Genomic DNA, 17,098 nt, shown 5'->3' with positions numbered 1-17,098 from the left:
GCCTATCCAAAAGAAAATATTGAAGAATTGATTCTGAGTTGCATGACTTTGCCACTGCCCAATGGAAAAAAATACATTTTAGTATAATTTAAATATACAATAAGAAATTGATGGTGTTACAGTACTTTTTTTGGGTTTTGGATGATTGAATTAGCAAATGGGCTCCTTAAATACAGCAAATCTCTCTACTCAGCCATTATTATTCTCATTTAAATCACATTCATGTGTGGTAGTAACTAGTGTTGAGCGAGCACTAAAATGCTCGGGTGCTCTAAGCTTGGGCCGAGCTCACCGTGATACTCGGGTGCTCGACCCGAGCAATGAGCCCAATGTTAGTCTATGGGAGACCCGAGCATTTTTGCAGCGGCACCCCCGACAGTCTTTTAAAAGCCTAACAAGTGCCCAAAACGATAGTCACAGTGCTCAAATGACATGGGCACAGCATAGGCATCGCCCCAGGAAGCATTTCTGACCACCAGGTCATTGCTGTCAACAACGTGGTCAGAGGTATTAAGCCACTTTTAAGGGCTCACAATAAAATGTTCAAAAACTAAACTGAATCTGCTTTCCTGTAAAATATGTTAATGAACTTCCTTTCCAGGGTAAAAACTTGTGTATAAGGTAAAATAAATAACCAAAAAAAAAAATACTCCTCCACACCTTGGACTATGTTCACAAGTAGCATTTTTTATGCGTTTTTGCACTTTTGTATTGCTTTCAACCATGACAAATGCATTTACTGGGAAATGTCATTTTAACATTTTACAATCTGATCTGGCCATGTGCTGTGTGACACATGCGTACAGTGCTGAAAAGACATGGGGACAGCATGGGGAAGACCCCTGGAAGCATCTCTGACACCCAGGTCACTGCCTAAAAGTGTGCCCATCAGAAGTGATCCTTGCCGCATCAGAAGATGCAGACTTGCAACTATCCCCGTGCAAGTCCTTGTCCCAGGGCAGTGTTAGATTGTACCTCCCCCATTCCTTGCAATGCAAGCGCAAATATGCAGCCAACCAACCACCCACCCACCTGCAGGCTGCAATACCATGCTGCTAGCTTTCACTTGAAATGGGACCTTTTAGTTTGGAGGAGGCCGAAGCTGGCCACTGCCTCATGGCTACTTCGGCAGCGAGGTATCCATACTCAGTCCCCAGGCGCCCGGCGGCCGGGTGTCCACGCTCGGTCCCCAGCCGTCAGGGGGAGGCCGGGTGTCCATACTCAGTCCCCAGCTGCCCCGCGGCTGGGTGTCCACACATGGTCCCCAACCGCCTGGGGGCGGCCGGGTGTCCATAAACGGTTCCCAGCTGCCCCTATTTCTCCTGTTTCCTTCCCACACACTTTTCTTAGCCTGGCCAGCTTTAGGGCAGCATTGGACGAGCCCACCAGAGAACCAAACTCCTCAGGTGGGCCCTGGCTTCTCCATCAGGGGAGTTGAGAGTGCCAAGGTGAGGAGCATGATGATGATAGAAGTTAGCATCTGCTTTGTTTCCTTGGAATGCAAGCACATGTATGTAGTAGCGGCTAGGCCTGAGGTGGTGAGCGTTTTGGCGCATATCCTACCTCCTCTGAGGATTGCTGGATGTTTTCCTGCTACTATCCCAGTTCTATGACTCCCGTTAAAACAAAGCTTCAGGTGACAAATGATGGATTAGGTGGTGGCAAAGGAGAAAGAGCAGGAGGAACAGGGACCATTCACATCAATATCAGGCCAGTCAACCACACATGTCTTGTAGGATATGTTTCTGTACCAAAAGGAGCGGTTCGGCTACACAGTTATAGGGCATGCAGTGAGTGCAATGCCTACCAAAAATTTAGAGGCACTCCAATGCCCCTTGGAAGTGACAAGGGGGTCAGAGTGCCTTAACTAAACCATTTTTTCCATTTATAGCAACTGGGTATCCTGTGCATTGTTGGCCTAAGCAGTGAATGGAAGGCTTTCCAAAAATTATGAGGAACTGCAATGCCCCTTGAAACAGACGTGAATTACAGTGTACTAAAAATCTTCTACCCATTATGGGGGAGTGGGTCTCTCTTAGTGTTTGCCTATGCATTGAAAAGCAAAAGCTGACTAAAATTAGGAGGAAATGCAATGCCCGTTGGAAGAGTCGTGGAGGTCGCAGTAGCCTAACAAGACGGTTTTAATGCCCCTTGGAAGAGACGTGGAGGTCGCAGTTAGAGATGAGCCGTGTTCGACTAGAACTGCTCGCCAATCTCAAATTCGAGCTGTCTTGGGCGGTGTTCGAGTCGTTCGACGAACGCGAACGATTTGCAAAAAATTCGGCTGTTCGAGGTTATGTTTGATAACTGTTCCTGCACCAAAAGTGTGTCCTGCATGTCTGGCGCAATTTAGAGCACCAATCATGCAGGGATTGTCTGCCACTCACTGTAATGCCACAACCATGGTGGTTGTGGCATTACAGTGATTGCCCAAATCGATGGGAACAGTGCTCACAGTGAAACATGAAAAGCCGGCAATTCAGCAGCGGCATACACCGGTACGCGACAATTTAGAACTGAAAGAATAGAGTATCACACATAGATTAGATAGATAGAAACATGTCAGTCACAAATATAAGAAGTACAGTGACAGTGTTGGTTACTGTACTTGTCATTTAGTGTAAGGGATTTATTAAAAAAAATATTAGTGTTTTCATGCACCGTCTCTTTAAAAAAGCCGGCCGGCAATTCAGCATCGGTACCCGACAATTTATAACAGAAAGAATAGAGCATTACACATAGATTAGACAGATAGAAACATGTCAGTCACATTTATAAGAAGTACAGTGATAGTGTTGATTACTGTACTTGTCATTTAGTGTTAAATTAAAGGATTTATTAAAAAAAAAATTGGCGTGGGGTTCCCCGTAATTTTAGACTCTAGCGGAGGTTAAGCAGACGGCTGGGGCAGATGTTTGAAGCCTGGGAAGGGGGTAATACCCACGGAGCTTCCCAGGCTACTAATATCAGCCCCCAGCTGTATACCTAGCCTTTACTAGCTATTAAAATGGGGGACCCCCCAAAAAATGACGTGGGGTCCCCCCTATTTTAACAGCTAGCAAAGGCTAGGCAGACAGCTGGGGGCTGATATTAATAGCCCAGGAAGGGTGCCATGAATATTGGCCCCCTCCCAAGCTAGAAACACCAGCCGTCAGCCGCCCCAGAAATGGCGCATCCACAGGATGCGCCAATTCTGACACTTAGCCTCGCTCTTCCCACTGCCCTGTAGCGGTGGCAGTGGGGTAATAGGGTTGGGGTTGATGTCAGCTTATAATGCCAGCTGACATCAAGCACAGGTTAGTAATGGAGAGGCGTCTATAAGACACCCCCATTACTAACCCCATAGTCAAAGTTACAAAAAAACACAAACAGCCAAAATAAAGTCCTTTAATTGAAATAAAGACACAATTCTTTATTGTTCTAAATTAAACCATACTTACCATCACGCCCATTCCAGCTGAAGCCAACGATCTCCTGCAATAAAAGTAAAATAATAAAGCAACATCTTACTTACCTTTCCATGGTTCCCACGACAGCTTCAGCTCTGCTACATTCAAATGACAGGCTGGACCGCAGCAGAACGCTGCCATCCAGCTTGCCATGTCGCAGACACTGAGAAGCGCAGGCATGCTTGCGCTCCTCAGTGTTTGGCTGTGACGGCATCCAGATGAGCCGAGTTCATGTACAACGAACTCAGCTCACCTCATGCACGTCACTGACAGCGTGGGAAAATTCTCCTGCGCATGCGGTGAGTGCAGGGGAATTTTCCCACGCTGTCAGTGACGTGCATGAGGTGAGCTCATGTCCAATAAACTCAGCTCACCTCATGCACGTCACTGACAGCGTGGGAAAATTCTCAGCGCTCAGCGCTTGAGCAGGAGAATTCTCCCACGCTGGGATGGCAATGAGATGACAGGCTGGATCACAGGTGAGCGCTGCCATCCAGCATGCCATCATTCATAGACACTGCAGAGCCCAGGAATGCTAACGTGTTCAGATGGGAATTTTTTTAACTGTTCTGCAGCAAGGGCCTTCTGTACTGCCCCATTTTTGTAGACCACTCCACCTCAGGAATAAGAGAGTGAAAGTTCTACTTGTAGCGGGGGTCTAAAAGTGTCACAAACCAGTAATGACTGTCACCCAATATTTTGACAAAGCGAGGGTCACGGTTAAGACAGCGTAACATAAAGTCAGCCATGAGTGCCAGACTGGTAACGGACAAGACTTCCGTGTCCTTACCAAGATTACGACTGACCATGCTCTCCACCTCCTCCTCCTCCTCCCCCCTGTCCTCTGGCCACCCACGCTTTACCGACGGTATGACAGTTATACAGGTACTACTGTCTACAGCGCATGATACAAGCTCCTGTTCTTCCTCCGCCTCCTCCTCTCCCTCATTGTCACCCAAAGCACTTTGGGATGAGATGAGGCTGGGCTGTGTGTAATTGACTGCTATGGCTTCTTGATCCATCTCATCATACTGTGGCTGCAATGCCTCCTCTTTAATTCTCTGCAGAGAGCGTTGCAAAAGACAGACAAGTGGAATGCTGACGCTAATGATGGAGTCATCGCCACTCACCATCTTGGTGAACTCCTCAAAGTTTGTCAAGATGGTACATATGTCACACATCCAGGTCCACTCCTGAGGTATTATGTGTGGAGTCTGACCTGAATATCGACAGCCTTGTTGCAGCTGGTACTCCACAACTGCTCTCTTCTGCTCACAAATCCTTTGCAACATGTGGAGGGTAGAGTTCCAACGTGTGGGGACATCACACACCAGTCGGTGTGATGAAAGCAAAAAACGGTGCTGCAATACAGCAAGGGCAGCGGAAGCTGTAGCCGACTTGTGAAAATGAGCTGACAGGCGGCGTACTTTGACGAGCAGATCTGGCAACTCAGGGTACGATTTAAGAAACTGCTGAACCACGAGGTTAAGCACATGAGCCAGGCATGGTACCTGTGTGATCTCACCTCGCCTCAGAGCCGCCACCAGGTTGCGGCCATTGTCACACATGACCATGCCTGGATGTAGGTTCTGCGGTCTCCGCCACAGATCCGCCTGCTCTTTCACAGCTGTCCACAACTCACAAGCAGTGTGAGGTTTCTCACCTAAGCTTATGAGTTTCAATACAGCCTGTTGCCGCTTGGCGGAGGCAGTACTGCAGTGCTTCCAGCTTGTAACTGATGTGGTGATATCTGAGATGGGGGCTGAACATGAGGAGAAGGAGGAGGATGATGCGCAGGAGCTGTACACTGTGGGGGCAACTCTGACTGACATAGGGCCCGCAATCCTCGGTGTGGGGAGGATGTGTTCCGTCCCAAGGTCCGACTGGGTCCCGGCTTCCACTATGTTTACCCAGTGTGCCGTCAGGGAGATGTACCATCCCTGGCCACAAGCACTTGTCCACGTGTCCGTTGTCAGGTGGACTCTCCCAGTAACTACATTGTTGAGGGCATAGCAGATGTTTTGGGACACGTGCTTGTGTAGTGTGGGGATGGCACACCGGGCAAAATAGTGTCGGCTGGGGACCGAGTACCGAGGCACGGCCACCGCCATAAGGTTGAGGAAGGATTCCGTCTCCACCAGCCTAAAACGCAGCATTTCCAACTCAAGCAGTTGTGAAATTTGCGAATTTAGGACTGTGGCCTGTGGGGCGTTGGCTGCGAATTTGCGCTTTCATTCAAAGCTCTGGGATATGAAAAATTGAACGCTGCGGTGGGACGTGGACGTGGACGTTGATGCTGTTTCTTGAGAAACTGCCATAACAAGTGAAGACTGAGAGGAGGGGCCATCTTTGCATGCAGTATGGACAGGGGATTGCCTTGCACACACAACAGGAGGTTCTATTGCACGCACAACAGCAGAAGAAGCTGTGGTGACATCCGCTGACACTGGTCGTGGACCCTGGGGATCGCCCCACAAAGTCGGGTGCTTTGCTGCCATGTGCCTGATCATGCTGGTGGTGGTCAGGCTGGTAGTTTTGTCACCCCTGCTGATGCTGGCATGGCCGGTGGTACAAATGACCTTTTTGGGGTTATCAACAGAGTCTTTAAAAAAATTCCAGACTCTGGAAGACCTACAGGTTCTACTGGCAATGTCCCTCATGTTGGTGTTACGGGGAACTGTTGCCTGCCTTCTGTGTGCGGCCACCACACTGCTTCTTCCTGCCTGTTGGGGTACTCTGCCTCCCTCCCCCTGTGTGCTGCTGCCCTTGCTCTGCATGTCCTCCTGCCACGTTGGGTCAGTTACTAGGTCATCCACCTCCTCCTCTTCCACTTGCGCACCACGATCCTCCTCCTCACTTCCTGGCAATTGTGTCTCGCCATCGTCCACCTCTTGTGACAAATTGCAGGCGTCGACTTCTTGTGGCCGTGGCTGTTCAAATATTTGGGCATCGCTACATGGGATCTCCTCTTCCACCACTTCAAGCGGAGCAGGCAAGGGCAAAAATCTGGAAATGGACCAGTGAACAGCTCTTCATAGTGTCCAAGTGTGGGATCAGTTGCTGTCTGATGACACTCGGCATGGTGGGAGGAAGGAGCATCAGGGTGAGGAGGAGTATGCAGTCAAAACTCACTGCTACTAAGATTTGACCGTGTGGAAGACAGACCGGAGGTGGTGGTGCCCAGGTAACTGGAAGTATTATCTGCTATCCAATTAATAACCTGTTCACAGTGATCAGTTTGCAATACTGGTGTTGTTCTGTGCTTCCCTAGTAATTGGTCAAGAAGTGGGAGCGAGAAGATGTGGCTGTTGGTTGTGGCACATTTTCACCTTGGCCACTGCCCCATCCTCTGCACGCACCATCACCAGAACGTCCACTTCCACGTCCCTTGCCAAGCGCCCTGCCCATTGTAAAGGAAGGAAAATAGCTTACACTCGCACTATCAATGGAAAAATGGGAATAAAAAGTAGATTTGAACCGTGGAAGAGGGAAACCACAGTTCTATTTCTCTGGCCTACACTCGACTCTTTTAAACAATCTGAACAATCAGGGAGAAATTATTACTGTTTTTCTTTACTGAAAAATTACCAAAAGCTGAATAATAATTTTTTACCGTGGTTGGCAAAACCACAGTTATTGTTTACTGGGGTATACCAGACAATTTTAAATAGATATATTTGCGGCTGAACAATGAGCGACACACTGAAACTGTTTTTTTTTAGGTAAAAATGGCCCAAAAGTGGATAATACAGAGGTTTGAGCCGTGGAACTGCAAAACCACACTACTATTTTTCTGGCCTTCACCAGACTATTTTCAACAGATATATCTGTGTCTGAACAATCAGGAGACACTATTACTGTTTTTCTTTATGGCAAAAAATGCCAAAAGCAGGATAATAGAGATTTTTTACTGTGGAACGGCAAAAACCACAGTTATAATTTACTGTTGTATACCAGTCTCTTTTAAACAGATATATTTGTGTCTGAACAATCAGGAGACACTATTACTGTTTTTCTTTACGGAAAAAATACCAAAAGCTGGATAATAGAGATTTTTTACCGTGGGACGGCAAAACCACAGTTATAATTCACTGGTGTATACCAGACTCTTTTAAACAGATATATTGGTGTCTGAACAATAAGGAGACACTATTACTGTTTTTCTTTAAGGAAATTATACCAAAAGCTGGATAATAAAGATTTTTTACCGTGGAACGGCAAAACCACAGTTATAATTTACTGGTGTATACCAGACTCTTTTAAACAGATATATTGGTGTCTGAACAATCAGGAGACACTATTACAGTTTTTCTTTACGGCTAAAAATGCCAAAAGCAGGATAATACAGAGATTTTTTACCATGTAACAGCAAAACCACAGTTTTAATTTAATGGTGAATACCAGAATTTTTTAAATATATATATTTGCGGCTGAACAGTGAGCGACACACTCAAACTGTTTTTTTTTAGGTACAAATGGCCCAAAAGTTGATAATAAAGAGATTTGAATCGTGGAAATACAAAACCACACTTCTGTTTCTCTGTCCTACATCAGACTATTTTAAACAGACATATTTGTGTCTGAACTGTCACAGACACACTTTTTCTTTGGGGGGGAGGGGGGACACCAAAAGGTTAATAAGATGGGTATTTGTACAGTTTGAAGGAGGAAAAAAGAAAGAGGATTTAGATGAAAAAAAAAGGATTTTTCCTGGCCCCCCAGGACCTGGAGCTAAGTCCAGAAATTTCAGCAACAGGCGCACACAGGACTGTAATGCAGCATTTGCAGGTATAACCACTGCATCTCCTATACAGCCTGCCTGCCTGCCTTACATTTGCGATGGATATTAGTTCTGAGAAGGACTGTTTGTTTCATTTGGCAGCCTTTACAGACCCTACACTAACTATTTCGCAGTATAAATCTCTCCCTAGCTCAGCAGCGCTTTCCCTACACTAGCTGATCAGGAGCGACTGTGTCCAAGATGGCGGCGCCCGGTTTTAAATACTCGATTTGACGCTGTGCGGCCAGCCAATCAATGTAATGCCCACAATCAACATGGCTGCTGCATTACAGTGACTGGCTGGCAATCCCTGCATGTTCATTGGCTCTGTAAAGAGCGCCAAACATGCAGGGCGGAGACCCGAGCTCCCGCCCAAGTAACCCGGAAAGGCTCGGTGCTCGCCGCACATCCCGAGTAGCGTGATGCTCGGGCGAGTACCGAGCAGTGTCGAGCATGTTCGCTCAACACTAGTAGTAACATATGTGGCACAGCTATGGGTATCTTGCTTATGCCTAATTTTCTTATTCTCTTGATGCATATGTGATAACTGAGTAATGTAAAGTATGAGATATAGGAAATAATAAGTCTTTTTCTAGACTAAAGATTTCGCAGTGGCTACCTTTTTTATTTGATTACAAAGAGGACAATCTGTTAAAACTGTTACAAAAGTGTTAAAATAAAGTGAATGCTTATGAAATTAATCCTGAGCTTTCTTCTAATTTTGTTTCTTATTAATACCTTTTTGCTAGATTTGTTTTTTTCTACAATATAGATATGGTATGTTATCACTAGACATTTTTCAAAGGAGATTGATGAAAAGAGTCATTTTATTTAATAGTGTACAGGTTGTTGCCAGCAATATATTTTGAAGTTATATGAAGGTACTGATTTGAGTTTGATACACATTTTTAGTTTTACTGAAAGGGATTTGCTAATGATTGACAGTTTAGACCATCAGTTATAACTGATTGACATGTTTACTTTGTAATATATTATGTGTAAAAGCCCAATCAATATGGGTTGTCAGCCAAGCTTCAGTAATCTTGGGAACTTCTTAAGCTATCTCATGCAATCATCTTGCTCTTTTCTGGTAATATCTAAAAGTCAAGCACTTATAATATAATCAACCTTAGGATCTATCATATTTTCCTTCTGAAGGTCATATTTCTCAACATGTTGAAGAGCTGTTAAGCCTTTAATAGGATGGCACTCAGTGGCTACTTTTCGACTACTGATTTCCAATAAGAGTTGGATCATTTAAAATTTGAATTTTGCTAGCTTTGTTGAACATTCCCAAATAATTGGTGAATTTATTTACCATGAAAATCACTACTGAAATTCTTTAATTGACCAGAAAGTATGTGTATAACATACAGAGGTCTTATAGGACTTTATTCAAATACAGTAAAGTTCAAGTGACCTCATCTGACAATGGGGTACACGGATGGTAACCAATAATAACGAACGACCTATTTAACAACACACTGCAGTATCAGACATTTTAAAGTACTTTAAAAATGTTCCAAAAGTTATCCCTTTGGGGATAGATGTGGGATAGTACTGTGTCTGAATGCATCACATTGTGGTGGCAGGCATCTTCTCAATGAAAGCTTCGCGGTGTTATGCTCAAGCGCGGACTGACTGGCGTGAGCATGGTTAGTGGTCCAACTGGGCCACGAACCGAGGAGTGCCTGGAGGGGCGTGACTATGGGCCTCGCCAGATCCGACTATGAACACACGGCGGCACAATCGACTCCGTGGTCTGAGGAGGGATGTGGGAGGTGACCCAGGTGCTACTCCAGGTCAAACCCTGGTCACAGCTGTTGATCCCCACCGGGGAATTCAGGAACGGGCAGGTACAGCTGGTATGCAGACAGGTGGGTACTGGCAGGCACGGCTGGTATGCAGACAAGCATGTACTGGCAGGCACGGCTGGTATGCAGACAGGCAGGTACTGGCAGGCATGGCAGGTATGCAGACAGGCAGATACTGGCAGGTAGGAATGCAGGCTGGATAGGGACCAGTACAGACTGGGATACAGGAACAGAGCTGCGGGTGCGGTGGACAAACAGAGCAGAACCGCAGGCGCGGAGAACAAGCGGGGCAGAGCAGAGAGAGACCGCAGGTGCGGAGGACAAGCAGAGTAGAGAAAAAAACGCCGGTGGGGAGGACAAGCAGAGCAAAAATCGCAGGTGTGGTGGACAAGCAGAGCAGAGCGAAACCGCAGGTGCGGTGGGCAAGCAGAGCAGAGCAAAACAGCAGGTGCGGTGGACAAGCAGAGCAAAACCACAGGTGCGGTGGACAAGCAGGGCAGAGCGAAAAAGCAGGTGTGGTGGACAAGCGAGGCAGAACAGAGCAGACCAAAACCGCAGAGCAGAAGGTGCAGGCAGACAGGACAGGGCACTGTTCACATGGAACAGACTGGGAAACACAGGAAGATAGTTAGAACACAGGAGGTAGATACGGAGGTAGGGAAACGGGACAAGCAGAACCAGATACACACAAGGTACTTACTATGAAGTAGCGAGTGGACGCAAAACTCACAAACAGAAGTACAGTGACAACGAGTTGGAGTTAGGTGCAGGTTCAGACATTGCAGGAAAAGGGCAGGTACTCACATAGAGACAAACAGGTAACGGGCTAGGACACAGTTCAGACAGGAACTGAACCCGGAACAAGATACCGGAACGAGCATGGGAACTCAGCCCCCAGGGTGGCGGAAACAGACTAGAAGTCACAGATACAGGTACGGGCCTGGGTATACAGCCCCCAGGGTGGTGAAACAGACTAGAAGTCACAGATACAAGTAACTGGCCTGGGTATACAGCCCCCAGGGTGGCGCAAACAGAAAAGATACAGGACAGGACCTGGCAACTCAGTTGCACAGAACACAGTGAAAGAAAGTGTTGATCAGGCACCTCTTACTGGGTGGAGGGGGTTTAAGTATCCAGTGACTGACAGCAATAGGCTGGGGAGGCATTAGGACTGCACACACTGTAAGTTTAAGAATCAGGCACTAACAGCACTGCCGCCCTAAGCAATCAGACAAGAGACATATATACAGCACATACTGGAGCAAAGTGTGCAACCTGGACTGATAGGTAAGTTGGCGGTCTTGCATGGTGGGAGATGGTAAGCGCACAGCGAGTCAGCGACTAGTTGATCTGGTGAAGAAGAAGAAGACACTGCTGACTGTCCTGAAGATATATGGACTGGACACCCCTTGTACCTCAGCAGTCCCCCAGGAAACAACATGCAGGATCTCCAGACCTGAGCAGGCACTACATCTCTCGGCTCTGGACAACCTGTGGGTAAACCGGACAGCACCTGGAATGTGAACTTCTTCATGTGTAATGCTCCAATCTGGAGCCTAATTTGTACAGACATATTTTGACTGTTTCTGAGTAGGGCTCGTCCTTCTGCTGACAATGCCCAAACCGGATTCTGGAGTTGTCAGATGGGAATCAGACACCGACTCTTCAAGGCTTTAAGCCCGAAACTTCCGGTTAATCCGAGGCCTTCACTTGCCACGGAGACAGTCATGGTCATCTGTGGAGAGGAAACACTAACGCCAAGGGCAGCCTTTCCTACAGGCCTAATGTCTTGGGATTCTCCAACCTTCACTGGACAAGACAGTCAGGGTGTCCCAAACAACTGCAGCGGGACCGCAATCCGATTTTGTGACTGAGTTCCGGCCTCTGCTTTGCCTGACGAACATGGTCAACCTTCATGGACTCTGTGCGGATAGCTGCCTCTATAGGCTGGGGAACAGGAGGTCTTTGGGAGGACAGTACCTGGCGTGACGGTTTACCTCTACGCCTTGAACGTCTGGACTGCCTCTTGAGGTTGGGAAGAGAAGCATTTTGTGGAGCATTGTCATACTGTGTGGATTATGTGTGGACAGCAGCCTCTTCTGGCTGGGGAACTGGTGGGCTACCTACACGCATCACCCATCTGGACTGCTCCAGGATATTGGAAAGGGAAGCTTTAGCAGAAGCTTCAGGGTTAGGGTCATTGAAGACCATTAGAAAGGCCACCAGGAAGGCCTGCAGGTCAGAGACGATAGGATCCCATGCTTCCCATAGGGGGGTGATCCAATTCAAGGCATCACCCGCTAGGTAGGACATCAGAAATGCTACTTTAACCCGATCAGTGGGAAAATAGTGAACAAAGAATTTGAAATGCAGCATGCATTACTCCACAAATGCACGGCTTTATTTTGGATCGACATAGTACCGTGGTGGATCCGCAGGAATGAGTGCTAATAGTTCCATTTGGGCTGGTGCGTAAATCGCCTGGACTTCAGCTTGAGAAAAATGTTTTCCTTGGTGCACATATTCGCCAGAAAAGGATTTAAATGTCTATGAGAGCGAAGGACCGTGGGGCTCAACGGGGACCATAGCCTGAGCAAACTGTTATGCACACGCCCGGACTGACTGGCGTGAGCGTGGTTAGTGGTCCCACTAGGCCACGAACCGAGGAGAGCCTGGAGGGGCATGACTAGGGGCCTCGCCAGATCCAACCACGAACACACAGCGGCTCAATCGACTCCATGGTCTGAGGAGGGATGTGGGAGGTGGCCCAGGTGCTACTCCAGGTCAGACCTCGGTCACAGCTGTTGACCCACACTGGGGAATGCAGGAACAGGCAGGCACAGCTGGTATGCAGAGAGGCGGGTACTGGCAGGCATGGCTGGTATGCAGACAGGTGGGTACTGGCAGCCTTGGCTGGTATGCAGACAGGCAGGTACTGGCTGGCACGGCTGGTATGCAGACAGGCAGATACTGGCAGGTGGGAAAGAAGGCTGGATAGGGACCAGTACAGACTGGGATACAGGAACAGAGCCGCGGGTGCAGTGGACAAACAGAGAAGAAGCGCAGGCGCGGAGGACAAGCGGGGCAGAGCAGAGCGAAACCGCAGGTGCAGAGGACAAGCAGAGCAGAGTAAAACCACGGGTGCGGTAGACAAGCAGAACAGAGCGAAACCGCAGGTGCGGTGGACAAGCAGAGCAGAGCGAAACCGCAGGTGTGGTGGACAAGCAGAGCAGAGCAAAACCGCAGGTGCGGTGGACAAGCAGAGCAAAACCGCAGGAGCGGTGGACAAGCGAGGCAGAACAAAGCAGAGCAAAACCGCAGAGCAGAAGGTGCAGGCAGACAGGATAGGGCACTGTTCACATGGAACAGACTGGGAAACACAGGAAGATAGTTAGTACACAGGAGGTAGATACGGAGGCAGGGAAACGGGACAAGCAGAACCAGATACACACAAGGCACTTACTATGAAGTAGCGAGTGGACACAAAATTAACAAACAGAAGTACAAAGACAATGAGTTGGAGTTAGGTGCAGGTTCAGACACTGCAGGAAAAGGGCAGGTATGGACATAGAGACAAACAGGTAACGGGCTAGGTCACAGTTCAGACAGGAACTGAACCTGGAACAAGATACAGGAACGAGTCTGGGAACTCAGCCCCCAGGGTGGCGGAAACAGACTAGAAGTCACAGATACAGGTACGGGACTGGGTATACAGCCCCCAGGGTGGCGGAACAGACTAGAAGTTACAGATACAGATAACTGGCCTGGGTATACAGCCCCCAGGATGGCGGAAACAGACAAGATACAGGACAGGACCTGGCAAATCAGTTGCATAGAACACAGTAATAGAAAGTGTTGCTCAGGTACTTCCTACTGGGTTGAGGGGGTTTAAGTATCCAGTGACTCGCAGCAATAGGCTGGGGAGGCATTAGGACTGCACACACTGTGAGTTTAAGAATCAGGCAGTAAGAGCGCCACCGCCCTAAGCAATCAGACAAGAGAGATGCACACAACACATACTGGAGCAAAGTGTGCAGCCTGGACTGATAGGTAAGTTGGCGGTCTTGCATGGTGGGACATGGTAAGCCATGCCAGCACGCCGCCAGGGATGTTACACGCGGCACAGATAGCAAATCTTATTCTGTTAACAAGTCAATCTGAATTCTCCTATGGAAAAAGAATACTCTATTTTGCTTTTATAGTGAAGGGCTAAAAGCAGTGCTATCCAAAAGTCATCCCTTTCTTGGTAAAAACAATACACCTGTCATCCCACAAGCATTATAGCGTACATCTTGCCATGTTAGCTAGCACAACTGAAGGCCCCTACCGTTTCAGTTTCACCACCCTTCTGAGATGGTTGGTAGTCATCGCCAGCGTCATCATCCTCCTTCTCTTCATTCACCTTTAAAACCGGCAGCATGCAAGATAGTCCTCCAGGGTCCCTAACAGACACAGGGCAGTGATGAATATATGCAATTTTATGTTCTTCATCCCCTGTTGCATTTTGGTGAGAGTTTAATCCAGGGTAAATATGAGAGGGATCACATCATGAATTCAACAGTTGTCCCAACTGACAAATTGTGTTGCTTCTTTGATGGATTTCAGTGGGAAATACGTATCCCTCATCAGCTGCTACTGGAAGTAACCCATGCTGCAGTTTGACTGCTACATGATATTGTCCTTCACCACTTTATGCTGCACACACAAATGCTACAATATGTTTTTCATTGAATTCTAACTTGTTGATTTTATTATGTGCATTGCATTTGCCAATTTATGATATTGTTAGGATAACAGAGACATAACAGGACAAGAGCTATGATCGGGCTGGTAATACAGGGCTGTTCAGGAATCAGCATACAAATAAACAAGGGGGAGGAGTTATCTTTTATGTAAAATCTTCCCTAAAACACATCCTCGGTGATAATGTAGTAGTGGGGAAGGACGTAGCCTTCCTTTGGCACTGATAGAGTTAAAAGAGAATGGTCCCATAGTTAGATCTCTCTGAGCTGCCGTTAGGTGCAGTTAAGGAATTAGCTGTGATGATCAAGGCAGTAGAGTAGAGGGGAAACTTAATGCCATGATCAAGCATAAAGTGTGTATAAAGCTTGTCCCTGATATATTTCCTTGTGGGGCTGTGGTTCTTTTAATCAGCCACAAGATGCCACTGTCGGGCGCAGCTGTTAGTGAGAGCCTGCAACCAGAATGACAGTGAGAAATTAATTGCCGCAGGGGGCGGGGCATCCTAGGTAACGTCTGGATAATTTTCCAGAAAGTGTCAGTTTGAGTCCTGTCAGAGTTGTGATAGGAAGCCTTACGGGCAGACAGCCAGGGAAATTGGCTGCCAGGGTAGACAGGGGCTCCCTACCCTCAGACAGTGGATAAGCAGTGTAAATGTCTCCTCACGCATGAGTCCATTAGCCAGTCAAAGAAACTCAACTCAGGTATTGACTCAACTCAGGCACTTCTAGTCTGTTGGTAGCAGAGGAAGATAGGACTCCAGGTTAAGCCGTGAGGGAGATATAGGAACCGGACACACTGTTGTTGGTGAGGAAACTTCTCTTGGATAGAGAATAGTGTTAGAGAGATGCTTCATCTAAAGAGGGCACCAGGGCTGAGATGTTTCTAGCACCTGTATGGGAGATGAAAACCTGTTGGGCCCTATCCAATGTACCTGACTGTAAAAACTGTATATACTCCTCTCCCCCAAGTAAAATCCCATTTATGGTTAAGAACTTTGTGTCCTCTGAATTTATTGCTGCCCTGGTCCCAGAAGAGAAATGCCTGGAGACGGCCGCGGTCGGATGGTTTGAAGTAAGTGAAGAATGTCACATACCCAGCCAAACATCAGAGGGAAGACACAAATTGTCTGTAGCGTGTCAAAGCGAGCAGGGGCTACAACTCGCCCACAACTACCTCATTGGGGCACCTTACATTTGGCGTAGTCGGCAGGATCCTCGCAAGAAGAAAATGGAGAAGAGCCGATGCAGAACACTAAGGAGAAAGTGTTGGAAGACATGCGGCACAAGATGGCGGCAAGAAGCATGGATTCTAAGATGGCAACAATGGCGGTAAAGTATAGGAAAAGATCCACCTATCATGGGAGTGGACAGCGCCGGAGAGCGTGAAAAGGTGTCCAGCCCCTGCGAGTTCTAACCTGGAGAAGAATGGGCCCAGCAGTAAAGATGCTTCCCAGGATGGGACGTCCAGTAAAGAAGAGGGCGCGGCACAGTGTGAAGCCCGATCCAGTGAGTATCAGTGCATCAAGAGATGGGGCGCGGCTGAAGGCGGATCTGCCTGGAGTGATTTGTGATGCGGTGGTCAGCCACACATCAGAGGGAGGACACAAATTGTCTGTAAAATCTTCATGAAAAATACAGGAATTGATGCTGATTCTATGGTCAAAGTTACAGAATTCATCCTCACCCATAATTACTTTGAATTTGATAACAACATATATCTACAGGAAACTGGTACTGCGATGAGAAGTAATATAGCTCCACAGTACGCAAATCTTTTCATGGCCAAACTTGAAAGTGACTTTTTGTCCTCATGTCCCATCAGGCCTCTGGCTTACTATCATTTCATTGACAATATTTTAATCATCTGGATGGGGTCTGAGCAACAGCTGAAGACTAGTTATGAGTGAGCACTAAAATGCTCGGGTGCTCGAAGCTCGGGTCAAGCACATTGGAATACTCGGGTGCTCGACCCGAGCAACGAGCCCAATGTAAGTCTATGGGAAACTCGAGCATTTTTCTGGTGGTCCCCCCCGGTGGTCTGCAGAAGGTCAAAAATTGCCCAAATCGATGGGAACGGAGCTCAATTAAACATCAGGCAGGCAGAATATAAAGGCAGACAGGCAGGCAGGGTATATAGGAGGGTGCATGAAAAACATAGCAGGGGACTTGGAACACACTAGTGCCCTCCGATTTTCATGCACCCTTCTCTTTAAAAAAAGCTGGCCGGCAATTCATCAGCGGCATACACAGGTACAAGACAGTTTAGAACGGAAAGAATAGAGCATCACACATAGATTAGATAGATAGAAACAT

The sequence above is a fragment of the Phyllobates terribilis genome, unplaced genomic scaffold, assembly GCF_046119375.1.
Source record: "Phyllobates terribilis strain yellow unplaced genomic scaffold, ASM4611937v1 Scaffold_12__6_contigs__length_324123572, whole genome shotgun sequence".
In the NCBI taxonomy this organism is placed as follows: Eukaryota; Metazoa; Chordata; class Amphibia; order Anura; family Dendrobatidae; genus Phyllobates; species Phyllobates terribilis.
Note: the sequence above shows the minus strand (reverse complement) of the source record.